This window comes from Sminthopsis crassicaudata, chromosome 5 (genome assembly GCF_048593235.1).
Source record: "Sminthopsis crassicaudata isolate SCR6 chromosome 5, ASM4859323v1, whole genome shotgun sequence".
Lineage (NCBI taxonomy): Eukaryota > Metazoa > Chordata > Mammalia > Dasyuromorphia > Dasyuridae > Sminthopsis > Sminthopsis crassicaudata.
The window spans coordinates 140,632,689-140,658,482 of NC_133621.1; the positions used below are offsets into that span (position 1 = coordinate 140,632,689).

At 35.0% G+C, this 25,794-nt stretch overlaps 1 protein-coding gene across 22 annotated transcripts in view; it reads left to right on the forward strand.

Annotated features, from left to right (window-relative positions):
* NRCAM (neuronal cell adhesion molecule) overlaps positions 1-25,794 on the forward strand; it is a 321,288-nt gene that overhangs the window by 153,984 nt on the left and 141,510 nt on the right. For all 22 annotated transcript variants that reach the window (XM_074268305.1, XM_074268307.1, XM_074268309.1 and 19 more), the window contains exon 3: positions 12,171-12,244. The gene's annotated coding sequence lies outside the window, so the exon portion shown is untranslated. The remainder of the gene's footprint in view (positions 1-12,170; positions 12,245-25,794) is intronic.

The window sequence follows — 25,794 nt, forward strand, 5'->3', positions numbered from 1 at the left end:
TGGTTTTGAGGAACTACTAATGGGCTGACATCTGTGTTTAAGCAACCAGTTTGAACCAAGTTTAGTAATAAAGGATCTTGGAATTTTATGGAAAAGGGTCTTTTCCCATATTTTTCAGAATATTAAACCTCACCTGTGGTGGGCAGTTAAGTGACACAATGGATAGACTGGTAGGCTTGGAAGACTCATTTTCCTAAGTTCAAGTCTGGTCTCAGACACTCACTAACTGTGTGATTCAGGGCAAGTCACTTAATTCTGTTTAAATCAATTTCCTCATTCATAAAATGAGCTGGAGAAGAAAATGGTAAACTACTCCATTATCTTTGCTAAGGAAACCCCGAATGGGGTCGAGTCACCAAGAGTCAGACATGACTGAAAATCACTGAACAACAGTAGATCATAGATAATATCTAGAGTTCACCCAAAAAGAAAAGTAGAAATAGTCAAGGTAAAATATTAAGTATGGAACAAGTACTTCATTCCTATCCATAAAAGAAACTCAAAATAAAAGACTCATAGAACTCATTTAACAAAACTATTTGAATGTGATTAAGTGACTTAACTTAAAACTACTCTTAAAATCTGCTAAAAAAAGTAGTATCTGGGGAGTGAGAGGAAAAAGCACAGCCAGTTTCTCTACCCTGGTCTCAGTCCCCTTAGGAAGCTTTTAGAGACATAGGAGAGTCACAGTTAAAAGGCTAAATTAGAACCAGTATCTTCTTTTTACTGAAACTGCATTCCAACTTTCCTTTCCACTTCCTCTCACAAGATAAGGAGTGGGAAATCAGAGAAGACTAAGTCACCCATTCAGGACTTGCCATATTCTACTAGTCCTGAACCACCACAAAGTCCTTGTGGTCAGCTGCAGTCATGTAGGGAAACTTAGAATGCTCCATGGAAATATCCCTTCTGGAATTCATAAATATTTGTCTATTGAATTGAATGTAGTTAAATACTTTGTCCTGGAAAATGAAAATTTTATTCACATTCTGTTCCACAATTATTTTTCTAGCTGACCCTGGGTCAGAGGGTACTTATGCTAGTAGAAGTCCTTGGTTTTGTCAATTGTCTTCTGACAAAACTTCTGAATATCATTATGGATGTGGCCTTCCAGAAAAAATGAAATTGGATTTATATCACCAGAAAGGTTGATAAAAGGTACTTCAGTGATCATTAAATGAATCCTCCCCAGAGACTTTTATGAGAGCCTGAGATTATTAATTCCATTTTGTACACAAGAAAACAAAGAGCCACAGAGAACAAGTAATTTGCCTAATATCACTGCTGAATTCATGACTTGATCACTTTATTTATAAGGGATGGTTCATTTACTAAAGGTCATGTTGCATTTAAAATGACTGGCTGTTAAATGAATGGCTTTGTATTTGGAATTAATCATAGCTAGTCACCAGGGACTATTAGAGTTTTGGATTTCTGCAGGACAGGATTTTATAACCTTATATTAAAAAATTAACAGGGAAAATCAAAATAGATATTTCATAATAATATAGCTTTATTTGAGTAGGAAAAAAATCTTAGATTAAATAAACCAGTCCTCTACAGATGAAGAAAATGAGGGTCTAAAAGATGATATATCTTGTCCAGTGTCACATCAGTAATGCTAAATAGCAATATTGAATCCAGATCTTAGCCATAGTTCATAGATCACTGTAATAGACCATAGAGTCACCTATTTATGTGAGGCTATGTACAGCCTAGTGAATTCACTAGGTTTAGAGAACTGTATCTTACCTGAAAGTAACACCCTTAATGGAAGATTTAGAACATGCTCCTAAGGAAAACTCCAGCGTCCAGATCAGTGGATGATATTGTCATTCCCAATATGATGTTTATTTCTCAAATTCCTAAGAAACCCCAATTGACTGCAAAAAATTGAGACTTAAAATTTTAAATCCTCAACAACATCATTAAATTGAGCAAAGACTTATCAGTAAGTTATAAAAGCTAACTAAAATTGTAGTAAACAGATGGTAAAAATCATTGAAAGTAGGCTAGATACTGGGTTTGTATCCCAAAGAGATCTTAAAGAAGGGAAAGGGACCTGTATGTGCAAGAATGTTTGTGGCAGCCCTCTTTGTGGTGGCCAGAAACTGGAAACTAAGTGGATGCCCATCAATTGGAGAATGGCTGAATACATTTGTGGTATATGAATATTATGGAATATTATTGTTCTGTAAGAAATGACCAACAGGATGATTTCAGAAAGGCCTGGAGAGACTTACATGAACTGATGCTGAGTGAAATGAACAGCACCAGGAGATCATTACATACTTCAACAATACTATATGGTGATCAATTCTGATGGACGTGGCCCTCTCCAACAATAAGATGAACCAAATCAGTTACAATAGAGCAATAATGAACTGAACCAGCTACACCCAGCGAAAGAACTCTGGGAGATGACTATGAACCACTACATAGAATTTCCAATCCCTCTATTGTCCACCTGCATTTTGGATTTCCTTCACAGGCTAATTGTACACTATTGCAAAGTCCGATTCTTTTTGTTCAGCAAAACAACTGTCTGGTCATGTATACATATATTGTATTTAATTTATACTCTAACATATTTAACATGTATTGGTTGACCTGCTATCTAGGGGGGTGGGGAAGGAGGGGAAAACTTGGAACAAATGGTTTGGCAATTGTCAATGTTGTAAAATTACCCATGCAAATATCTGGTAAATAAAAACTATTAAAATAAAAAAAAAAGTAGGCAAGAGCCATATTTAAAACACATGCAAGTTAATTTCCCTTAAGGTTTGTTTTTGTTCATCTGTTTCCTTCCAGAACATGATTTTGAAAAGACCTCAAATTCACTTCAATAAGCATGTCAAATAATCAGGAAGTTGTGAGTAACATAAAAAGTGGGAGATCTCCTAGTCAGCTCATGTCTGATTGAAGAACAAAATTGAGGAATAAAGGTTCTAAAGTGGTTTGTAAAATTAGAGTGACTTGTTTAAAAAAAAATGATCATTAAGTAAGATATGCTCAGGAACACACAGCTAATATCTATTAAAGGTAAGATTTGTTTTTTATACATGTCTTTTGCAATAAGTGGAAAACCAAAACAAACATCTAAAAACTGTGTAAGAAATTTAAAAACAAACAATTCAAGTTCTTGTCCCTTATTAGCCCCGATCCCTGATAAGTCACCTCTCTGATAAGTATTAATTTTTTTTATATAATAGATAAAAATAAGAGGAATTCAGGAATGTGGGTAAGAAGATTTCCAGAAATTATCCTCACAGGATCTCAAAGTGTTCTATAAGCTCTTCTTGGCTTTGGAGAAAATATATTATCTGTATAAGCATTCATTCTGGAGATCTCATCAAGTCTACAAAGAAGATAGGGTCCTTGGCAAGTACTTAATAAAGCTGGCTAGCGACTGCTAACAATGGTGGCAGTTTCTGAGCCAGGGTAGCCACATGGCATTCTGCTCCTGCTATTGTCAACCCAAAGATGTAATTGACTGTCCTAGAAATGACATAGAACAGTAGGGTCTTGTTCATCTGTGTACATTCAGGCTGTGGTCATTGGGCTCTGGCCCATTGACAGTCTGGGCTGGAGACTGCTGGTGTCCAGACAGATCTTCCATTCCTCAAGTGAGTCTTCAGAGTCGTTGCTGTAGCAGCAAACCCCACAAGCTGAGCTACTCCTGACATTCAAATTGAGGGGATTGGTGTTTCATAAGGACTGTTTTCCTGTGACATGAATGATGATCTTGGTCTGCAGGTTCCCAGAATAATTGCCTTTGTAGCCAATGCTCAGAGGAAGAACTTGAACCCAGTTATTCCTGGCTTCAAAGTCAGCATGAATACATTTTCTCTGGATTTTAAAACAACAATATAAAATTACTCTATTATGGTCACAGTGATGAAATATGATTTTGTGGTCCCTTGATTTTATGGACAGGGTGATTTTGTTCTAACTATAAGTCAGGAAATCCTAAATCTTCTGGTTTTTGGAGTCTGGCCTCCCACACTCTTTATCTAGGAACAATAATCTGTTTGATAGTGAACAAGGCCATTCCTCAATTCATTGCTGACTGATTATCTGACCAGTAATAATCTGGTCAATGAGAACCAAATTCCTTCCTACCTATGATCCATAGAATTAACATATCAATGCTAAAAAGGTAGATAAATGCATCTTCTTGCTTCTGTTTCTCTGCTGAATTCCCTTTACAATTCATTTTGGCCTTCTGAATACAATCCTTCCTTTGCAACAACAACAAAATTCGGTTCTGCACATATTACAATATATATAGGATATACTATAAGATATTTAATATGTATGGGAATGCCTGCCATCTAGGGGAGGGAGTGGAAGGAAGGAAGGGAAAAATTCGGAACAGAAGGGAGTACAAGGGATAATGTTGTTTAAAAAAAAATTACCTATGCATATGTACTGTCAAAGAAAATGTTATAATTATAAAAATTAATAAAAAAAATGACAAAAAAAAATTCAGTCTGGCCTTACTATTGCAATAGAGCTTGGCCTCTTGGCTAAGGCGATGGGTTCAAGCATTCAAATTCTTTTGAAATACCTGGTGACACCCTGTCTGGAACCCCAAATTTTTGGGACCCCCCCTTTCCCAACTTTCAACAACAGGTCAGATATTTTTGCTATGCATTTAAAAAAAAAATCTTTGGCTTCCCTCTATTAGAATTCTATCTATATATGGAATTGACAGAAATATCTGCTACCTTCTTATTAGATGTACAAGTTGACATCGATTTAAATTGTGAACATGTGGCCAATTTGATTATGTTCTTATTTCCATATTTGCATTTCATGCTTGCCTAAACACTTTTCATACAACAGCATGGATTAGCACTAATATTTTAAAGAGTAGTAATAAAATAAAGCTCTTGGTTCCTTTGTTCAAGCCCTTAAAAAGTAATCAGATGAAGTTATTAATGTCCCCCTTGATTCAACTCCTGTCAGTTTTATAAGTGTCAAAGAAAGCCACATAAGCAAGTCACTGCAAATTGTTTATACTCAAAGCACAAATATTTGTTCTATCAGATTATTTTTCCACAGGGTAACTTCACAAACAAATGGTCATCTTTTACAAAGGCTCAAGACCAAAAGATGTTAAACATATTGCATATTATATAGTTTTTCCTGATTTGCATTTATTGAATTGAATCTGAATGGAAGATTGTATAAGTTTGTCCAACATGTTGTTAAATTGGCCCAACAATGAGGGAAGGGGTCAGAGGAAAGACACCATTAGGCAAAGTGCCATGACACCCAAAAGGGATTCAGAAGGTGTGGCCCATGGACAGATTTCCAGGGGAAATTTAGCCTCAGGGGTTTTACATCACATATTAACTTTCTGATTGAGGGTTTCCCAAGACCTCCATAGGGGTGGGACTGTAAGAATGCACTGATCCCCATCAATGCTCTTCTCTGCTTGTGGAGGGAAATATTATAAAATACTAGTACTACAGGCTTTCTCTGGCAACCCCACCTAGTTACTCAGGACCTCATCAGTGCTGAGCAAGTCACTTAATCCTGCCTCAATTTCTCATCTGAAAAATAAGCTAAAGAAGAAAATGTCAAAACACTTCATTATCTTTCCCAAGAAAATCCCACATGGGGTCACAAAGAATCAAATATAACTGAACAACAAAAGCATTAGGGCATAGCAGCAATTCAATTTAATTAAGCAAACAATTATTACACACCTGTTTTATAAGACCTTGTACTAGATATAGAAAGGAGAAATAGAAGATAAGTGCACAGGTCAATTTAAACTAATAAATATCAAATACCTACAATTTAGAAAGCCCATATGAGCTACTGGATGGTTAAAAAGTTGGGGTAAGACATAGTCCTGTCTTCACCAGTGGCAAATGTAGATTTAGAACTCAGAAGAAAATGAGAACTGAAAATATGTCACCCTCAAAGACTTAGTGATAGAATCTATAGGAGTAAATGAAATTATCAGAGGACAAGAATTGATAGAGAATAGGAAGCACAGATAGAAGGGAGGGAATATCTACTAGAAAGAAATAGTTAAGAGTATCAAAAATTAGAGAAAACTGTGAATGAGCAGTTTAAAAAAAGAAACTGTTAAATGCAATGATTTAGAGGTCATTGGGATCTCGGAATATGAACTTTCAGTAAAATAATAGAAATAGAATTCCAATTACAAAGATTTCAGGAAAAAGACTGGCCAGAAAATGATGATGCTTTGGCTATAAGCAACCTTTCCAGCTTTATTATATCTTATTTCATGTACTTTATGGTTCCACCAAAACTAGCTTTGCTACTTTTCCTCCCAGAAGATATTCAATCTTCTATCTCCATGCCTTTTCAAGGTTCTCCATTCTTTTCTTGACTCTATCTCTTAGGATTCCTAGTTGCTTTCAAGGCTTAGATCAAGTATTATTTTCTATATGAAGCTTTCCTAATACTATCCCACACCACCTGCTAGTCTTCCCTCAAAACAAAGTACCAGATATTTATATATTTGTGTATGTGTGATCTTGTTTCCTTCCCACTTAGATTGCAAGCTTCTTGAGGACAGATACTATTTCACTTCTGCCTGATACCTAGCATACTTCTTGGTACACAATAAGTATTTCATGGTGTTGGTTCATTGATTGATTGAAGAATGGAACAAGAGAGTTAATAGAGTTCAGCAAAAATAACTTCAGTCTTATAAATGAATTAAAAGGTTAAAACTTCCTTAAGTGTAGGTTATGGGAGTGTCATTAGGGACCCGAAGAAAGACAAAAATTTGAAACCATTTGTTGGAGAGAGTCAAAATTAGTTGAATGGAGATGTGGTTATGCACAAAGCCTAGTGAAAGTTAGGTAGTAAAAATGTATATGGGTAAGTGCTTGATTTCCTGATTTTCTCCTTCAATTCTCAGGGCACTGCAGGAAAGAATAAAATGGTGGTAGTTATCCAAGGTTAATCCATATGTATATAGTACTTTGAAATTTACTTAGTGTTGCAAGTCAAGAGAGCAAGGGATTCTAGTGTAGCAGACAGAAAAAAAAAAATACATTCTTCAAGAGCTAGATAGCCAAGTAGTGCAGTGGATTAGAGAGACAGGAAAATTTGTCAGACACTTACCATCTGTGTGACCCTGGGCACATCACTTAATCTCTCAGTTTTCTCATATGTAAAATGGGGATTATAATAATAGTACCTTCCTCCAGGGACCTACCTCCCAATGCTCATATGTACACTGAGGTCACATATGTAAAATACTTTGGAAACCTTAAAGCATTATATAAACAGAAGGAACTCCCATTCTATTGTGAGGGAGGATACTATATGAAAATGTTGAAAGTGGAAGCTGAATAAGGAAACCAGGAAGGACATAGGATATGGCTCATGAGCTGGGCCTTAAAGGAATTCATTATTGTAAGAGATGGAATTAATGGGATAATACTTTCCAGATTTGGAATCCTGTCTTTGCCTGTGGCACACAAGTGATAGGTAAAATTTGAGTTCTTTGAAACCAAGCAGAACAAGTCTATTCCATTTTCCAACAGAAATGTGAATGTTCCAACTAAGCTCTTTCAGTGCTTAGATTTCTGTATAATCCTCTTACATCCATAGAAACCATAAAATCACAAAAACACAGAATATCCGATTTGGAAGGGTAAAGATAAGATTAGTATACAGGTCAATATAATCAAGTTCATGCAGTAATCAATTAGGAAGTTCTTATGTACCTAGCACTGTGCTGGGCAATAGGAGGCTAAGTTTAGTTAAGATATGACATGTATCTTCATGGACTTTACAGCTTCAGTAGTGATCTGAATACATCACTGTTAAGCTTTTGTCCCAGCTTTTAAGAAGTACCCTTAGGGAATGGAACTCTTCCCAAGTGTCCTGATTGTGCCCAATCTGGTCAGGAGCCATATGAATGGCTTGGCTTCTTACAGGTCAAGTTTGGTGCCAGAAGTCTGAGTCACTACCTCCACTGAACCTCATCCGGTCACAGTATGGGCAATAGCTGGTTAGCACTCCCCTATTTCCATGTTCTTTCTTAGTGCTCCAGGCATTTAAGCAAATGACTCATAGAAAACTTTTGAGGTTTTTTGTTTTTTTTTCACTTCCACAGTTATCTTTTCTGGGAATTACATATGTCACAGGTAATGATATAATTGAGTTTCAAAATGTGATTAGTTTTCTGTGATGCCAAGTTAAACCAGAAGTCAACTGGGTGATTTGCGTGCACCAGAGAAACCAAAAATAAATGCCAACTTCGACAGAATTGTTTATTCATCCCTTTCTCTCTAGGCCATGATTATGAATGGACCCCAAATTCAATCCAAATAATGTGTCACAAGCAGGAAATGAAGAGAAAAATGAAAAGTTTTGTGGGCTAATATAGCCTTGATGTTGGTTAAGAATTTGGCAAGATTAAAGAACAGAATTTGAAAATAAGTTTGTAAGAAATGAAAGGTGACAGTAGCATCCAAAGCAAAATAACTTTGCAAATATGAAATTTTACAGAATACATGATAATAAATACAAACCCACAAAATTATCCTCATTTATTGAACCTATTTGTTACTTTGAAAATTATCGTTAAGTTACATTTATTTTGTTGGTCTTGAAAACAGGACAGTTATGAGCTCAAGTAAATTGAAAAAGGAAGCAGCTCTATAGGTCAAATTGAGTAAAATGTTGACATTTTTTAGATAAAACTAGCCCTTGCTGGGTTTTTAACAAGAGCACTTTTTCAGAAATCTTCCTCAGTGAAACAGGAGAAAGAAATATGTTGAATATATTCTCAGTTGTATTACAAAGAGTAGATTAGCCCGGATTTCAAGGATGTCTAGCTGATTGCCGATCAATTTATACTATGTAGCATGAACTTTTGATTGTGTGCTCTATTGTGAATTCTTGTTCAAAGAAGAGAAATGAGCTACCTAGCAGTACATAATACTGAGTCATGTAATTAAAGGTAGAGTTCTCTACATGAAATTACATTATGGGCAGTGAGAAATTCCCTATTAAGGGAATCTTTTCTGTTTCATTAATAGGACAAGACAAGTGTCTGTTTAAAATGTTGGGTTTTTTTTTTTTATTACATTATAATGGAAGACCATTAAGTTCCTTCATACTGTGATTGATATACATGTTGAAAGTCAGACTGACTTTAAGTTTGTTGGATATTTAAACTTAGGTATTTATATTTTGGGACAAGAACATATAAAGCAATTTTGATCTCATATTGACTTTTTGATTTTTTTTAGTTTTGCCTTAAATAGGAAAAAGTAACACTAGTCTGAGAGAAAAACAATGAAATACATATTTTGATGTTGGAAATAGAAAGTTGACACAAAATAATGAAATATCCTTCCTTCTGAACTGTGATTGATTTAAGGTAGCTGAGACTTTGGCACTGATGTATGGGAAAGGAGTCTATCTAGGAGTCGTGTTTTTTTGTTTGTTTGTTTTGATTTTGTTTTTGTTTTTTTGATTTTTTTCCCCCCATTGGCAAGCCACCAGTTATCCAATTACACTGTGTCTATATTGATTATGGTCCACTCCTGAACTCACCTGTTTACTGGTGCAGATAAAACCTAATGCTCTGCTTGACTGGGGAGAGCTCATGCTACACTGGCTACTCAAGATCACTGGGAGTTTTCAGGAGAGTAATCAGTAGTAACGCAAAATATGCCATCTGTTTCTATTTCAACCTTCTTTGTAAGCCTGTCCTTAACTTTCCTTCTACCTTCTTTTATCCTTTCTTTTCATTATGCTCTCTAAAAACTTCTGTTTTAAACTCCCCTTCATCCTAGATTTCTCTTCTCTCACACTCCTTTCATTTTATGGTGCCCACTGAAATCTAGCTTAGTCCTGAAGTCCTGTTCTTGATAAATTCTTTAAAACTGATTTCTCCTTTCACATCACCAAAGGCACAGGGTCAGAAGGAGTTAGCATATTCCTTGCTCCTTACTATCATTTTCAGATACTTCCTCTGTCACCAGTATTCAACAACAGTCATCTTCCTTTAAAGTTCACTTCCTAGCTCACAGCCTTTTTTTCCCACCTAAATCATCACCCCCTGCAAACACTCCGGTCTTCTTTTTCTTCTTCAACCTCTCAACTTCCATGACATTGGCCAATGATATAGCTTAACCATACCACCTCCCCTTGCCCAGATCAATTTGCCAGGTGCCCTGTATTTTTTTGCTTTAAAGTTGTGAGATAAGGGTGGGAGGTAAGGGAGATTTCCCATTGTCCTGAAAAGAAAACTATGTTAGGGGAATGGAAGGCAATTAATATGCTTATTTGAGGAAAGAGTAAGGATCAAAATAAAAAAAAAAAGAATTGTTTTTTGAAAAGTGTTTGACATAATTAATCATTACTGTGAATAAGTAGTCTTGTAATAGGCTGTATATGAGCAGGTATTATGGATTAACCATCACTAAGAAGCTTTTGGGAATATTCAAGGTTTCAAACAAAGACATGGAGATTTAATTTTATCTAGTAAGAGTCAAAAGTGTTTTAGTACCTTTGTCATTAACTCAAGCAGGCATGGCTGAGTTTTCCCAAAATATGTTATAGAATCATTCCTTTACTAGACATTATGCTCCCTAGATTTTTGAGTTGAAATGAGTTGTAAAAATACATGAAAGGGAAAGATGGAAGAAGGAAAAAAGATAGGAAAAAGGAAAAGAGGGAGGAAGAAAGGAAAGGAAGGAAGAAGGAAGGAAGGAAGGAAGGAAGGAAGGAAGGAAGGAAGGAAGGAAGGAAGGAAGGAAGGAAGGAAGGAAGGAAGGAAGGAAGGAAGGAAGGAAGGAAGGAAGAAGGAAGGGAAGAAGGGAAAAAGGAAAGAAAGAAAGAAAGAAAGAAAGAAAGAAAGAAAGAAAGAAAGAAAGAAAGAAAGAAAGAAAGAAAGAAAGAAGAAAGAAAGAAAGAAAGAAAGAAAGAAAGAAAGAAAGAAAGAAAAGAAGAAAGAAAGAAAGAAAAGGAAGAAAGAAAGAAAGGAAAGAAAGAAAGAAAGAAAGAAAGAAAGGAAGGAAGACGAAAGAGAAAGAAAGAAAGAAAGAAAGAAAGAAAGAAAGAAAGAAAGAAAGAAAGAAAGAAAGAAAGAAAAAAGAAAGAAAGAAAGAAAGAAAGAAAGGAAGGAAGGAAGGAAGGAAGGAAGAAAGAAAGAAAGAAAGAAAGAAAGAAAGAAAGAAAGAAAGAAAGAAAGAAAGAAAGAAAGAAAGAAAGAAAGAAAGAAAGAGAAAGGAGGGAGGGAGGGAGGAAGGGAGGGAAGGAAGGAGGAGGGGAAGGGAGGGAAGAAGTAAGCAAGCATGGAAAGATGGATGGATTTCCCTTTGCCTCCTTTGAAATCTGCTCAGGTGTCATTGCAAGCTCTACACATTCACAATTTCCTTTTTTGGTAAAATACCATTACACAATGCATACTTGGCAGTTTTTGAAAAAAAGAAAAGGAGGAGTATAAAAGAAATGATACTGTGGGGATCACTGAAAAGTATTTTCTTTGTCCCAAATATCTGTGGGATATTTGACTATGCTGATTAAAATAAATCCTTTTTTTCCTATTGAATTTCTCTAATATTCCTTTAGAGAAGGTTCTAACTTATCAGCAGGAATTTAATACCAAAGGAAGACTAGCTTCTTTATCATAAATTTAGCTTAGATTAAATAATAAATATCCACTAATTTCTATGATACTATCATTTGCATCATATATTGTGAATTTGCAGAGATGTTTCTCTATGTTTTTAAACCTTAAGAAACTTTAACAAATTCAATACAGAAAATTTTTTTTTCATGTACTCTAAAGCACACAGGAAAAAAAATATTTTTCCCCTTTGAGTTTAGAAATAATATGATCAAAACCCCCAAAATTTATGACTTCAAATTTGACAGGATAATTTTAGCAGTGACTTCTCTGGCTGGTAACTTATTGAGAGGATAATGACAATATAGTTCTAATCAACTCTTATATCCTTTTAGCTGTCTTATTTAATTTAACTCAAAGAAATATGCTTTGGCAAATTTAATTCACAGTTTGTCTTTGTTTCCAGGGCTACAACCCTAATTGCTATTTCCCATCAGGGAGTCAAGTCAAAGTTAACATATTGACATATGTGATTGACTAGTAAATGTCTGGCTTATATTTATATTCTCTCTTTCTCAACTCACAGGGCTCTGCTGAAGAGACCTATGGTATAGAAGAGTAAAAGAAAAAAGATCTTATATCAGAAGGCCATTTTACAAGGTAGGAGTTTGTTTCTTCTTTTTAAAAAAAAGCACTAATGGAAGAAGGGTATAATGCTGTAAGATGGCACAATTTGATCCTATTTATTATTAATGTGATGTGTCCTATTCCCATATTTACTTATATTTTCACATCTAAAAGCTTTAAGATGAATGTAGGAGACTATACACTCAAAACTATTGATTTTACTGTTTGTTAAATTGTAGAGTAAATCCCAAGAAAATAAGGCAGCACTCCATATTTTTTCTATTAAGATTGATTTAATAAACCATGAAATGTGAAACTTGTACAGAGAACAGAACTTAGAACAGAAACTCTAAGAATAAACAAATATGCCTCTGTAGGAACTAGAGTTTGAATTTATAAGCAATTATAATTTAACTGAGGAAAGAATTATGTGTATGTTGTCATTTCTTCCATCCCTACACTACCAAATATATCTCAAAAATCTTTTGAGATAGTGCTGTCCATGTGCTTTCTCAAGTCACTCAATAAGATCAGTTAGTTGAAAAGTCTATTTGGGAAGTTTTTTTTTTTTTATGTTAAATATATTACAGTATAATTTAGATACAATATATGTGTGTAGAACTGAATTTTTTGTTGCACAGGAAGAATTGGATTCAGAAGGTAAAAATAACAGTTTACATTCATTTCCCAGTGTTCCTTTTCTGGATGTAGCTGGTTCTGTCCATCATTAATCAATTGGAATTGGATTAGTTCTTCTCTATGTTGAAGAAATCCACTTCCATCAGCATACATCCTCGTACAGTATCATTGTTGAAGTGTATAATGATCTTCTGGTTCTGCTCGTTTCACTCAGCATCAGTTGATGTAAGTCTCTCCAAGCCTCTCTGTATTTCTCCTGTTGGTCATTTCTTATAGAACAATAATATTCCATAACATTCATATACCATAGTTTACCCAACCATTCTCCAATTGATGGACATCCATTCATCTTCCAGCTTCTAGCCACTATGAAAAGGGCTGCCACAAACATTTTGGCACATACAGGTCCCTTTCCCTTCTCTAGTAGTTCCTTGGGGTATAAGCCCAGTAGTAGTATGGCTGGGTCAAAGGGTATGCACATTTTGATAACTTTTTGGGCATAATTCCAGATTGCTCTCCAGAATGGTTGGATTCTTTCACAACTCCACCAACAATGCATCAGTGTCCAAGTTTTCCCACAGCCCCTCCAACATTCAACGTTATTTGTTCCTGTCATCTTAGCCAATCTGACAGGTGTGTAATGATACCTCAGAGTTGTCTTAATTTGCATTTCTCTGATCAATAGTGATTTGGAACACTCTTTCATATGAGTGGAAATAGTTTTAATTTCATCATCTGAAAATTGTCTGTTCATATCCTTTGACCATTTATCAATTGGAGAATGGCTTGATTTCTTATAAATTAAAGTCAATTCTCTGTATATTTTGGAGATGAGGCCTTTATCAGAACCTTTAACTGTAAAAATTTTTTCCCAATTTGTTACTTCCCTTCTAATCTTGTTTGCATTAGTTTTGTTTGTGCAGAAACTTTTTAATTTGGTGTAATCAAAATGTTCTATTTTGTGATCAATAATGGTCTCTAGTTCTCCCTTGGACACAAACTCCTTCCTCCTCCACAAGTCTGAGAGGTAAACCATCCCATGTTCCTCCAATTTATTTATGATTTCGTTCTTTATGCCTAAATCTTGGACCCATTTTGATCTAATCTTAGTATGTGGTGTTAAATGTGGGTCCATGCCTAGTTTCTGCCATACTAATTTCCAGTTTTCCCAGCAGTTTTTGTCAAATAATGAATTCTTATCCCAAAATTTGGGATCTTTGGGTTTGTCAAAGATTAGATTGCTATTTTTATTCACTATCTTGTCTTGTGAACCTAACCTATGCCACTGATCAACTAGTCTATTTCTTAGCCAATACCAAATGGTTTTGGTGACTGTTGCTTTATAATATAGCTTTAAATCAGGTACACTTAGACCACCTTCCTCTGACTTTTTTTTCATTAGTTCCCTTGCAATTCTCGACCTTTTATTCTTCCATATGAATTTTGTTGTTATTTTTTCTAGGTCATTAAAATAGTTTCTTGGGAGTCTGATTGGTATAGCACTAAATAAATAGATTAGTTTGGGGAGTATTGTCATCTTTATTATATTCGCTCGGCCTATCCAAGAACATTGAATGTCTTTCCAATTATTTAAATCTGACTTTATTTTTGTGGCAAGTGTTTTGTAATTTTGCTCATATAATTCCTGACTCTTCTTTGGTAGATATATTCCCAAATATTTGATACTATCGACCGTTATTTTGAATGGAATTTCTCTTTGTATCTCTTGCTGTTGGATTGTGTTGGTAATGTATAAAAATCCTGAGGATTTATGTGGATTTATTTTGTATCCTGCGACTTTGCTAAAATTCTGAATTATTTCTAATAGCTTTTTAGCAGAGTCTTTGGGGTTCTCTAAGTATACCATCATGTCATCTGCGAAAAGTGACAATTTGATTTCTTCATTTCCTACTCTAATTCCTTGGATCTCTTTCTCGGCTCTTATTGCCAAGGCTAGAGTTTCTAGTACTATATTGAATAGTAATAGTGATAGTGGGCAACCTTGTTTCACTCCTGATCTTACAGGGAAAGGTTCTAGTTTATCACCATTACATATGATGTTTACTGAAGGTTTTAAATATATGCTCCTTATTATTTTAAGGAATAGTCCATTTATTCCTATACTCTCAAGCGTTTTTAGTAGGAATGGATGTTGGATTTTATCAAATGCCTTTTCTGCATCTATTGAGATGATCATATGGTTTTTATTAATTTGATTATTAATATGGTCAATTATACTAATAGTTTTCCTAATATTAAACCAGCCCTGCATTCCTGGTATAAATCCCACTTGGTCATAGTGTATTATCCTGGGGATGATTTTCTGAAGTCTATTTGCTAATATCTTATTTAAGATTTTAGCATCAATATTCATTAAGGAAATTGGTCTATAGTTTTCTTTCTCAGTTTTCGATCTACCTGGTTTAGGTATCAGTACCATGTCTGTGTCATAGAAGGAATTTGGTAGGACTCCTTCGATCCCTATTTTTTCAAATAGTTTACATAGCATTGGAGTTAGTTGTTCTTTAAATGTTTGGTAGAATTCACCTGTAAATCCATCTGGTCCTGGGGACTTTTTCTTAGGAAGTTGGTTAATAGCTTGGTCTATTTCTTTTTCTGAGATGGGACTATTTAGACTACTTACTTCTTCCTCTGTTAATCTCGGCAAGCTATATTTTTGAAGGTATTCTTCCATTTCATTTAAGTTATCGAATTTATTGGATAAAGTTGAGCAAAGTAGCTCCTAACTAATGTTCTAATTTCCTCTTCATTAGTGGTGAGTTCACCCTTTTCATTTTCAAGACTAACAATTTGCTTTTTCTCTTTCCTTTTTTTAATCAGGTTTACTAGGGGTTTGTCTATTTTGTTGGTTTTTTCATAGAACCAACTCTTAGTTTTATTAATTAATTCAATAGTTTTTTAACTTTCAATTTTATTAATCTCACCTTTTATTTTTTGAATTTCAAGTTTTGTGTTTGTCTGGGGGTTTTTAATTTGTTCCTTTTCTAGCAATTTTAGTTGTAAACCCAATTCGTTGGCCCTCTCTTTCTCTATTTTATGCAGGTAGGCCTGTAGAGATATAAAACTTCCCCTAATTACTGCTTTGGCTGTATCCCACACATTTTGGTATGATGTCTCATTATTGTCATTTTCTTGGGTGAAGTTATTAATTATGTCTATGATTTGCTGTTTTACCCAATCATTCTTTAGTATAAGATTATTTAGTTTCCAATTATTTTTTGGTCTATTTTCCCCTGGCTTTTTATTAAATGTTATTTTGATTGCATTATGGTCTGAAAAGGATGCATTTACTATTTCTGCCTTACTGCATTTGATTTTGAGGTTTTTATGCCCTAGTATATGATCCATTTTTGTATAGGTTCCATGAACTGCTGAGAAGAAAGTATATTCCTTTCTGTCTCCATTTAGCTTTCGCCAAAGATCTATCATATCAAACTTTTCTAGTATTCTATTTACCTCTTTGACTTCTTTCTTATTTATTTTGTGGTTTGATTTATCTAATTCTGAGAGTGCAAGGTTGAGATCTCCCGCTATTATAGTTTTGCTATCTATTTCCTCTTGCAGCTCTCTTAATTTCTCTTTTAAGAATTTAGATGCTGCACCACTTGGTGCATACATGTTTAATATTGATACTGCTTCACTATTGATGCTTCCCTTTAGCAGGATATAATGCCCTTCCTTATCTCTTTTAATTAGATCAATTTTTGTTTTTGCTTGATCTGAGATGAGGATGGCTACTCCTGCTTTTTTGGTTTTGCCTGAAGCATAATAGATTCTGCTCCACCCTTTTACTTTTAGTTTGAATGTCTCATCCTGTTTCAGGTGTGTTTCCTGTAAACAACATATAGTAGGATTCTGACTTTTAATCCAGTCTGCTAACTGCTTCCTCTTTATGAGGCAGTTTGCCCCATTCACATTTATGGTTAGAAGGACTAATTCTATATTGCTTGCCATCCTATTAACCCCTGCTTATGCTTTTCCCCTTTCCTTCCCTTTTACCCTCCTATCCAGTATTCAACTGGTAAACACCACTTGCTTTTCACAGCCCTCCCTTTTTAGGATCCCTCCCCCACCTTAAAGATCCTCCCCTTATTTTACCCCTTTTCCTCGAAATTACTGTATTCCCTTCCCCTTAGCTTACTCCTTCCCTTTCACTTTTCAATGAAGTGGAAGAAGTTTCACCATAAATCGAATATGTCTATTGATACACGCTATGTTCATCTCCCTCCTTTCTTTCTCTCAGATATAATAGGTTACCTTTGCCTCTTCATGAGATATAGTACCACCACTTTACACTTTTTTATGATATAATCTCCTTTCCACCTCTAGTTTCTAAGACAAATTGTACATATGTTCTTTACATATTTTTTTTGACAGAAGTATAGTTCTCAAGATTTCTTTTTACCTTTTTTAGAAGTCTCTTGAGTTCTGTATTTGAAGATCAAACCTCTTATGTAGGTCTGGTTTTTTCATCAAAAATAGATGGAATTCATTTATTTCGTTAAATGTCCATCTTCTTCCCTGGAAAACGATGCTCATTCTTGCTGGGTAAGTTATTCTTGGGTGCATACCAAGTTCCTTAGCCTTTCGGAATATCATGTTCCAGGCCCTGCGTTCTTTTAATGTGGATGCTGCTAGATCCTGTGTTATCTTTATTGTGGATCCTCCATATCTGAATTGTTTTTTTCTAGCAGCTTCCAATATCTTTTCCTTTGTCTGATGGTTCTTGAACTTGGCCACTATATTTCTTGGCGTTTTGATTTTAGGGTCCCTTTCAGTAGGTGATCGATGAATTTTCTCAATGTCTATTTTACCCTCTGTTTCCAAAATGTCTGGGCAGTTTTCTTTGATAATTTCCTCGAAAATGGTGTCCAAGCTCTTTTTTTCCTCCCATTTTTCAGGGAGTCCAATTATTCTCAAATTGTCTCTCCTGGATCTGTTTTCTAGGTCTGTTGTCTTTCTGGTAAGGTACTTGACAGTCTTTTCAATTGTTTCATTTCTCTGGTTTTGCTTGACTCCCTCTTGGTTTCTCCTTGAGTCATTCATTTCTACTTGTTCCAGTCTAATTTTCAATGATGTATTTTCTTCACTCACTTTTTTTATATCTCTTTGTAATTGTCCAATTGAGTTTTTATCTTCTATGGAATTTTTTTCCATTTTATCCATTTTATTTTTTAGAGAGCTGATTTCTTTTTCCAGCTCTCTAATCCTGTTTTCCTTGGAGTTGTTTACCTTTTCCAGCTCACTAATCCTGTTTTCCTTGGAGTTGTTTACCTTTTCCAGCTCACTAATCTTGTTTCTCAATGATTTGATTTCTTTATCCATTCTGTCTTTGAATGCATGGGATGACTTCTCCAGGCTCTCTTGCCAAGCTTCCCTTTCCTTTTCCCATTTCTCTTCCAGCTCTCTTGTGAGAGCCTTTTTGATTTCCTCTATGAGGTTCTTTTGTATTGAGGAGCAGCTTATATCCCTCCCAGGGGATACATCTGGGGACATTCTGTTCCTAGTCTCCTCAGCATTTGAAGTCTGCTCCCTCTCCACACAGAAGCTGTCAATGGTTAGAGCCCTTTTGAATTTTTTGTTCATTTTGTCAGAGTAGGAATCAAAGAAAACAAACTGACAAGAGAAACAATTGGTCTGTTTTGCGGGGGATAGGGCTGGATGTTATTAATGGGCTTCCTCTACAGACTGGGGGTAGGGCAACAGAGAGCCACTAACAGAACAGCAATGACTGTACTGAGTCTGCACTCTGAGGCTCTGAGAACGCACCGAGTCAGTCCAGGTGGGGGTTGGGGGTGGCCGGGCTCTGAGAGACGCTGGCTTTCTGGGGTTTTAATCTTCACCTCAGGTGTTTACACCCTCTCTGCTGCTCCTGGCTTGCTGCCAAGACGGAGCATCCACACTGGGGCAAAAGCCCTTTCCCAGAAACGGCAGAGATCACACCCCTCCCCCTCTGGTCTGAGCTGTGTGAGCTTCCTGTCGTGCTCTGGCTGTCTGCCCTCAGTCTGCGCCCAGTCTGATTGACCCTCCCCCGAACAAACACAGACCTTTCAAGGATGTCTTCTCTTGGTGATAATTTGTGGATTTCTTTCTGGGTCAAGCATTAAGTCAGAGGCTTGTCATGAAGTAAGTTCTGAGAGAAAACGAGGAGCTCAAGCAGCTGTCTGCCTCCACGCCGCCATCTTGGCCGGAAGTCCTATTTGGGAAGTTTTAAAGTTAGTTTTTTGTTTTATGCTTTTTTTTATGGTTCAGTTTTATCAGCTTTAAAACAGAGATAGCATTGGTAGGCCTTCAATGCCATCTTAGTAGTCATCTATTGCTATGGGGAAGCAAATCTTATTTGGAGATCTAGAACATGTTACAGAGAACTGTATAGTCTTTTATTTTTTTCAACAATGATATCTACCCAATGGAATTTATTTCTCACTAACTTTTAACTAAAAAAAATGGATAGCATTCAAGGTCTTATGATAGTTAAATTAAAAGTGTATATTGTTTTTTCTTAAAAAGTTTTATTTGAGAAAATATTTAGATTTTAAAAATGTTAATTAGTCAAACATCAAAATAGACTTATAATTTCCATTGGGAGATTTCATATGTATTATTCAATTTTGATGGTTTTTATTCAGCTGATAGAATTTAAACTGTTCCAAAACTACTAATTAAGCCTAAGAAACCAGTAATATTTCTTTGCAAACATAGACATTCGTATTGAAAACTGATAAAATGACTAATTCTATATTGCTTGCCATCTTGTTAACCTCTGCTTATGCTTTTCTCCTTTCCTTCCCTCTTACCCCCTCTACCCAGTATTAAACTTGTGAGCACCACTTGCTTTTCACAGCCCTCCCTTTTTAGTAATCCCTCTCTCACCTTAAAGTCCCCCCCCCTATTTTACCCCTTTTCCTCACAATTTTTATATTCCCTTCCCCTTAGCTTACTCCTTCCCTCTCACTTTTCAATGAAGTGGAAGAAGTTTCACCATAAATCGAATAAGTCTATTGATACACACTATGTTCATCCCCCTCCTTTCTTTCTCTCAGATATAATAGGTTACCTTTACCTCTTCATGAGATGTAGTACCACCACTTTATCCTTTTTTATGATATAATTTCCTTTCCACTGCTAGTTTCTAGGACAAATTATACATGTGTTCTTTACATATCTTTATGGCAGAAATATAGTTCTCAAGATTTTTTTTACCTTTTTAGAAAACTCTTGAGTTCTGTATTTGAAGATCAAACATTTTGTGTAGATCTGTTTTTTTCATCAAGAATAGATGGAATTCATTTATTTCGTAAAATGTCCATCTTCTTCCCTGGAAAACGATGCTCATTTTTGCTGGGTAAGTTATTCTTGGCTGCATACCAAGTTCCTTAGCCTTTTGGAATATCATATTCCAGGACCTTCGTTCCTTCTCAAGTAGTAGGTTCCTACTTTAATATGCCATTGTAGCATGGATATAATCCTGAGTTCTTGAAAGCTGTCAAATTTTGATAGTTCTTTTTTGCTCCTTTTCAGAGTACAATTATGATCAAGGACTCTCTTTGGCAAGGAGCTGATTGCCAGAATGTTGACAACCAAGTCATGTTTTTTTTTTCCTTCTAGAGCAATTCATTTAAAGGCTCTGTTGAAGTTTGGAGTACTAACAGTTTCTATTGGGGAAGGAATGTCCCATATAGATGAAATCACAACTCTTTGAAGTATTGAAGTATGTATTTTTAGTTGACAAGGACAGCATAGATCAATTTTAAGTTCCTTCCAACTCTAAACCTTTGATTTGTGTCTTGAACCTGCAATTTGAGTTTCAAGAGTAAATCTGTTTTATATATAACTTTTCAAAAAATCATATTGCTGCATGAAGTGAGACCCACTTATAATGTGAAGCAATGCATTAAAAGCAATGTCCATTAGAGCAGAGAATTAGGTAAACTAATTCTAATAGAACTATTTGGGATGTGAACAAATTTCCCTACTATTATTAAGTAGGAAATCACAATATTCTAACATACCATACTGGTACTTAAGAATGAGATAAGTCAGCTCTCTTTGCTGTAAGTTAATATGTTATGAGATACTTCAGAGTAATGGAAAGAGAGCAATACCGTGTTGGTAACTTACGAATGACAGTTAATAGAGAAAAGTCAAAACAAAACAAAAACCTTTCAGGAGCAAAGAGGGACAAGTATAAAGAATTGCATTGTACCTTTACAGATAACCGTAATGGGCCCTATAACAGGTGATTTCCCATTTTAGATGGCACTTACCTTTCTGGTCTCTAAGGGAATTTCTCTGGCCTGAGTATCTTAATTTTCTCTTTTACTTATTGTTTAAAAGACATGGGATTTAAAACCTCTTTTCTGAATTCACAAGTAGAATAAAATACAATTCCACCTCTTTGAATGCCTATTAGTTTTTTGATCGTTTTGGCTTGCCTTTTTTTTAAGGCTACTGAATTAACTTTTTTGGCTGTCAGGCTTCATCAGAGCCACTAAAATGTCTCATTTTTCTTTCTGTTAATGGTTTAATCTGGTCGAAACTAAATATTGGGTGTCTTCTCCATTCCTTTCCCTTGCAATACAATGAACAGACTTTGTTGTGACTTGCTGCTATTCTCAGCATTTCTGAAGCTTGTTCCTATTCAGGACATCCCCAGGCTATTCAGGGATTTGACCTTCGACTTGACAGTCAGGGAGTTTTTATGTAACTAACTCCTTAGAGTTTTCTGTAGCTTTTCCCACAGTCATCATAGTAGTGAGACTTTTGAGTAGAGCCAGCTTCAGTTAAAATTATGAAGACAAAGTTTTTATCTCACAGGCTCCTTTTTTGTTTTTTAATAGCACAATCTTTGTACCCCCAGAGAACCTCACACCAAAGTGATGAAGTGGTAGTGGTGGGATTTCAAGCAGTAGCCAGTAAGTGGCCTTCTTTATGCCCTTTGAAATCATATGATGATTACTTCTTGAATTGTGTGGCTCCTACCTCCTCAAGAGTCTGCCCTAAATTTTCTTCTCTTTCTATACTCTTTCATGGGTAAGCTTATCCATCTCCATATATTCTTTTAGGACTATCAAATTACCATACCCAGCTTGAATCTCTTCTATGAATTTATTTCTTATCTCCAATTTCCTGCTGGAGCTTTCCATGTAGCTGCCCTTCTAGAATCTCAAATGCATCTTATCCAAAATCTGAATTTTGCACTGCCTTTTTTCTTTATCTGGAATGCATTCATCCCTTAACTAATAGCTCTTAAAATCTTTTTTCTGATTTCTGATTCCCCCACCCCCACTCCATCCTAGTTACTGAGATGCTACCTTGTTATTAAATTTTGAGAGAACTTTAAAGCTCTTTTTTGAACCCCAACACTCCCTACATTGGATTATTCTTACTTATATAGATTTTCTATATTATCCTCATCTCTACCCACATAGCAGATATAGTTTCCTTAATAGTGGAAATTTAAAAGACCTTTTTATCCCTATCACATTTTAGGGATTTCGTAAATGTTTGCTGAATTGACTTGAATTTGATGTTAGTGATTTCCTTTTTTGTCCATTACCCTGAAGAAAAATAATATCCATGCTATACTTTAAAATTTAGTAATGTCTATTTTAGTAATGTAATGTCTTTGAAAAGGAAAAATCTGATTCACTGCTGGAGGTACTTATTGTAGATCAAGTGGCATTTTTCTTTTTGGCAAAACATATGACTTTCTCTTTCCCAAGTAGATATTATGTATGAATGAAGGGGAAGAGAAATTATACCCTAAGTAACAAATCAATATCATTGTAAAATCTGTTTTGCTTGTACTGCATCAACAATGAGTTTCACTGATGAGTATCAAACCTTTATCATGGTGTGATTTTTTTTTTTTTTTTTTTTGTTCTTGTTAAAGCTCAAGGCATTTAAATGATGTAATCTTGTGAGGAGAGTTCATAGTGTGTAATAAAATCCAACAACCTGAATCAATATTGTTATACAATGAGAAAAGTTTGAATCTAAAAATTTTAACTTAAAAGAAGAAGAATAGGATTCAGTACTAGAATAGACCTTTTGGTGGTCATATAGTCCAGCTTTCTCATTTCAGAGAGGAGGAAGCTGAGACCCAGATACATGAAATGAGTAGCTGAAGGTTACACAAAGGCATGTTACTCTAATGTCATTTACACTGATACTTATCAATATTTTGGCATTGACAGATGATAATATATTATGATTATGTCTTTATGCACATTGAAACTTGGTTCTAAATTTGTACAAAATAGTATTTGGATCTTTGTCATCTTAATGATTTATTGATTTTTTGCATCAGTCAACTAAAAAAGAAATGAACAAAATCTGAATCAGTATGTAAAAATATTAATTACAAGGGAAAGCATACTGGATGTAGCGTCAGAAGATTTGGGTTAAAATTTTATCTCTGCTACTACTATATGACTTTGAGCAAGTCATTTTGATATTGGACTTCAGCTTCCTCAACCACAAAATAATAAATTGTACTAGATATCTTCCAAGGTTCCTTGTAGATTTATATTTATGATCATTGTACATGTAAACATTGTAGGGGCACAAAGATAAATAAAACAGTTTCTCTCTTCAAAAAGTTTATATATTGTATTTATTCATATATTTTATGCCCTATCCCCTTGATTTTGGAGAGGAGATTGTTTTACCTCTATGTGACATACATTAGCCCACCTTCCCAGATTGGGGTGTCTTTGTTGTCAACAGCTGCAGCTGCCCCTTGAAGGCTTTTTTAAGAGTAATTCATGAGATATGAATATCTCTGTAATGCTAAATATTGCTTAAGAATTCAATTCATTCTTCAACACTTTTCATCCATTCTAAACAGCCCATCAGAGGTTCAGCCAGAAAGGAAATTATATCTACAGTGGCAGAAGCAATCAATTTTCTTGCATAATTCCCACCACTCTCCCCTGACTATGTTTTTAGAGAGAAAATACATGCTTAAAAATTGATTTGGGGGTGATTGGAAGGGATGAGAGGAGAATTACATAAGTAAATGTATTGTGTAAATGATGTCTGGTTCTAAGTGTTTAAGATCTTTGAAAATATTTACTATCTGGATGTACATTCATTTATTGTGACTGATCAATCATCATTAGACATTTATTGTCTACTTGTATCAAGCTCTGTGGTACACATGGAAATATAAATCCAATGAGATAGCCTCTCCTCTCAAGGAACTTGTATTCTACTCATGTCACTCTACCAATATGTTATGAGTGTTGTATTTTTATTTATACTTTTTAAAAGGAGTCAGCAAAGAACATGTTGCTAGTAAATCAGTCTTTTATGATGGTTTTATATTAAAATATTTCTTTATATGAAAAACATTTATTAAAAAGTAAAGTTATAGATGGCTCTAATTTTAATATTATGTATTGACTAATATTTTTAATGACCTGTTATATAAATATTAGGGATAGGTGCTGGTCTTATAATTTCATTGGCATAGGGAACTTCCAAGTCAGGGAACTCTACCGATGCATGTCACTACCTTCTGTTCAACTTATAAACTTAAGAGAATTCCTTAGAGCACTGGGCAATTAAGTGACTTGTCCAGGATTATACAATTACTATTTATCAGATGAAGGGCTTCAACCCAGGTCTTCTTGACTATGATGTCAGTTCTCTATTCATTAGGTAGGACATGCTACCTTTGAATATACCTACATTTTTGAAACAAAATATTTATTAAGCACAAACATTTATTTAATTATATTAAACCAATAATTCTATGAGGCAGCTAGGTGGCCCAGTAGCACTGGGCCTGTATTCAGAAAGAACTCAGTTTAAATGCAGCCTCACAAACTTAATCTCTGTTTCCTCACCTGTAAATTGGGGATGAAAATAGTGTTGTAAGGATCAAATGAGATAATATTTGTTATTTTTTTTCTCAATAGCATTTTATTTTTTCCAAATGCATGTAAAATAGTTCTCGACATTCATATTTTTAAGATTTTGTGTTCTAAATTTTTTCTCCCTTCTTCCCAAGACAGCAAGTAATCTGATATAGGTTATATATGTACAACACTCTTAGACATATTTCCATATTTTTATATTGTACTAGAACAATCAAATCAAAAGGGAAAAAAACACAAGAAAAAACCAACTAAACAAACAAAAATAACAACAGTAAGGTGGAAATAGTATGCTTTGATCTATATTCAGGTCTTTATACTTCTCTCTCTGAGTGTAGATGGCATTTTCCATCATGAATCTTTTGGAATTTTCTTAGATCATTGCGTTGCAGGGAAGAGCTAAGTCTATCATAATTGATCATCACATAATCTGTACAGTATTCTTCTGATTCTGCTTGCTTCACTCAGCATCAGTTCATATAAGTCTTTCCAGGATTTTCTGAAGTCACCCTGCTCACTATTTTCTTAGAGAACAATAATATTCCATTATATTCATATACCTTAACTTGCTCAGCCATTTCCTAATTGTTGGGCATCTATTCAATTTCCAATACCCTTCCATGACAAAAAGAGCTGCTACAAATATTTTTGCACATGTGGATCATTTTTCTCTCTTTTATGATAAGGTAATATTTGTAAAACACTTAGCACAGTACCTGGCACATAGTAGATATTAAATACTTATCCTCTTCTCCCTTTCCTGTCTAAACTCTTTTAGTATTTATAACCTAGTGAGGTAAGACAAGCTTGTGTGTATGTATGCATATATACATATGTATATGTAATCTTAGGTGACTATGTAGACTCAAGTTTCTATACAGCCACCAATAGGCATAAAACATTTAGTTTATGTCTAAAAGTAGGCATATGTGCTATGGGGGTGTCTTGTCATCTCCACTTCTGACATCTGGACATTTCATCCATGGCTGCTCACTGAAAAGATTAAATTCTGACAGCAGGTTTATCTGGGGTCCCTGG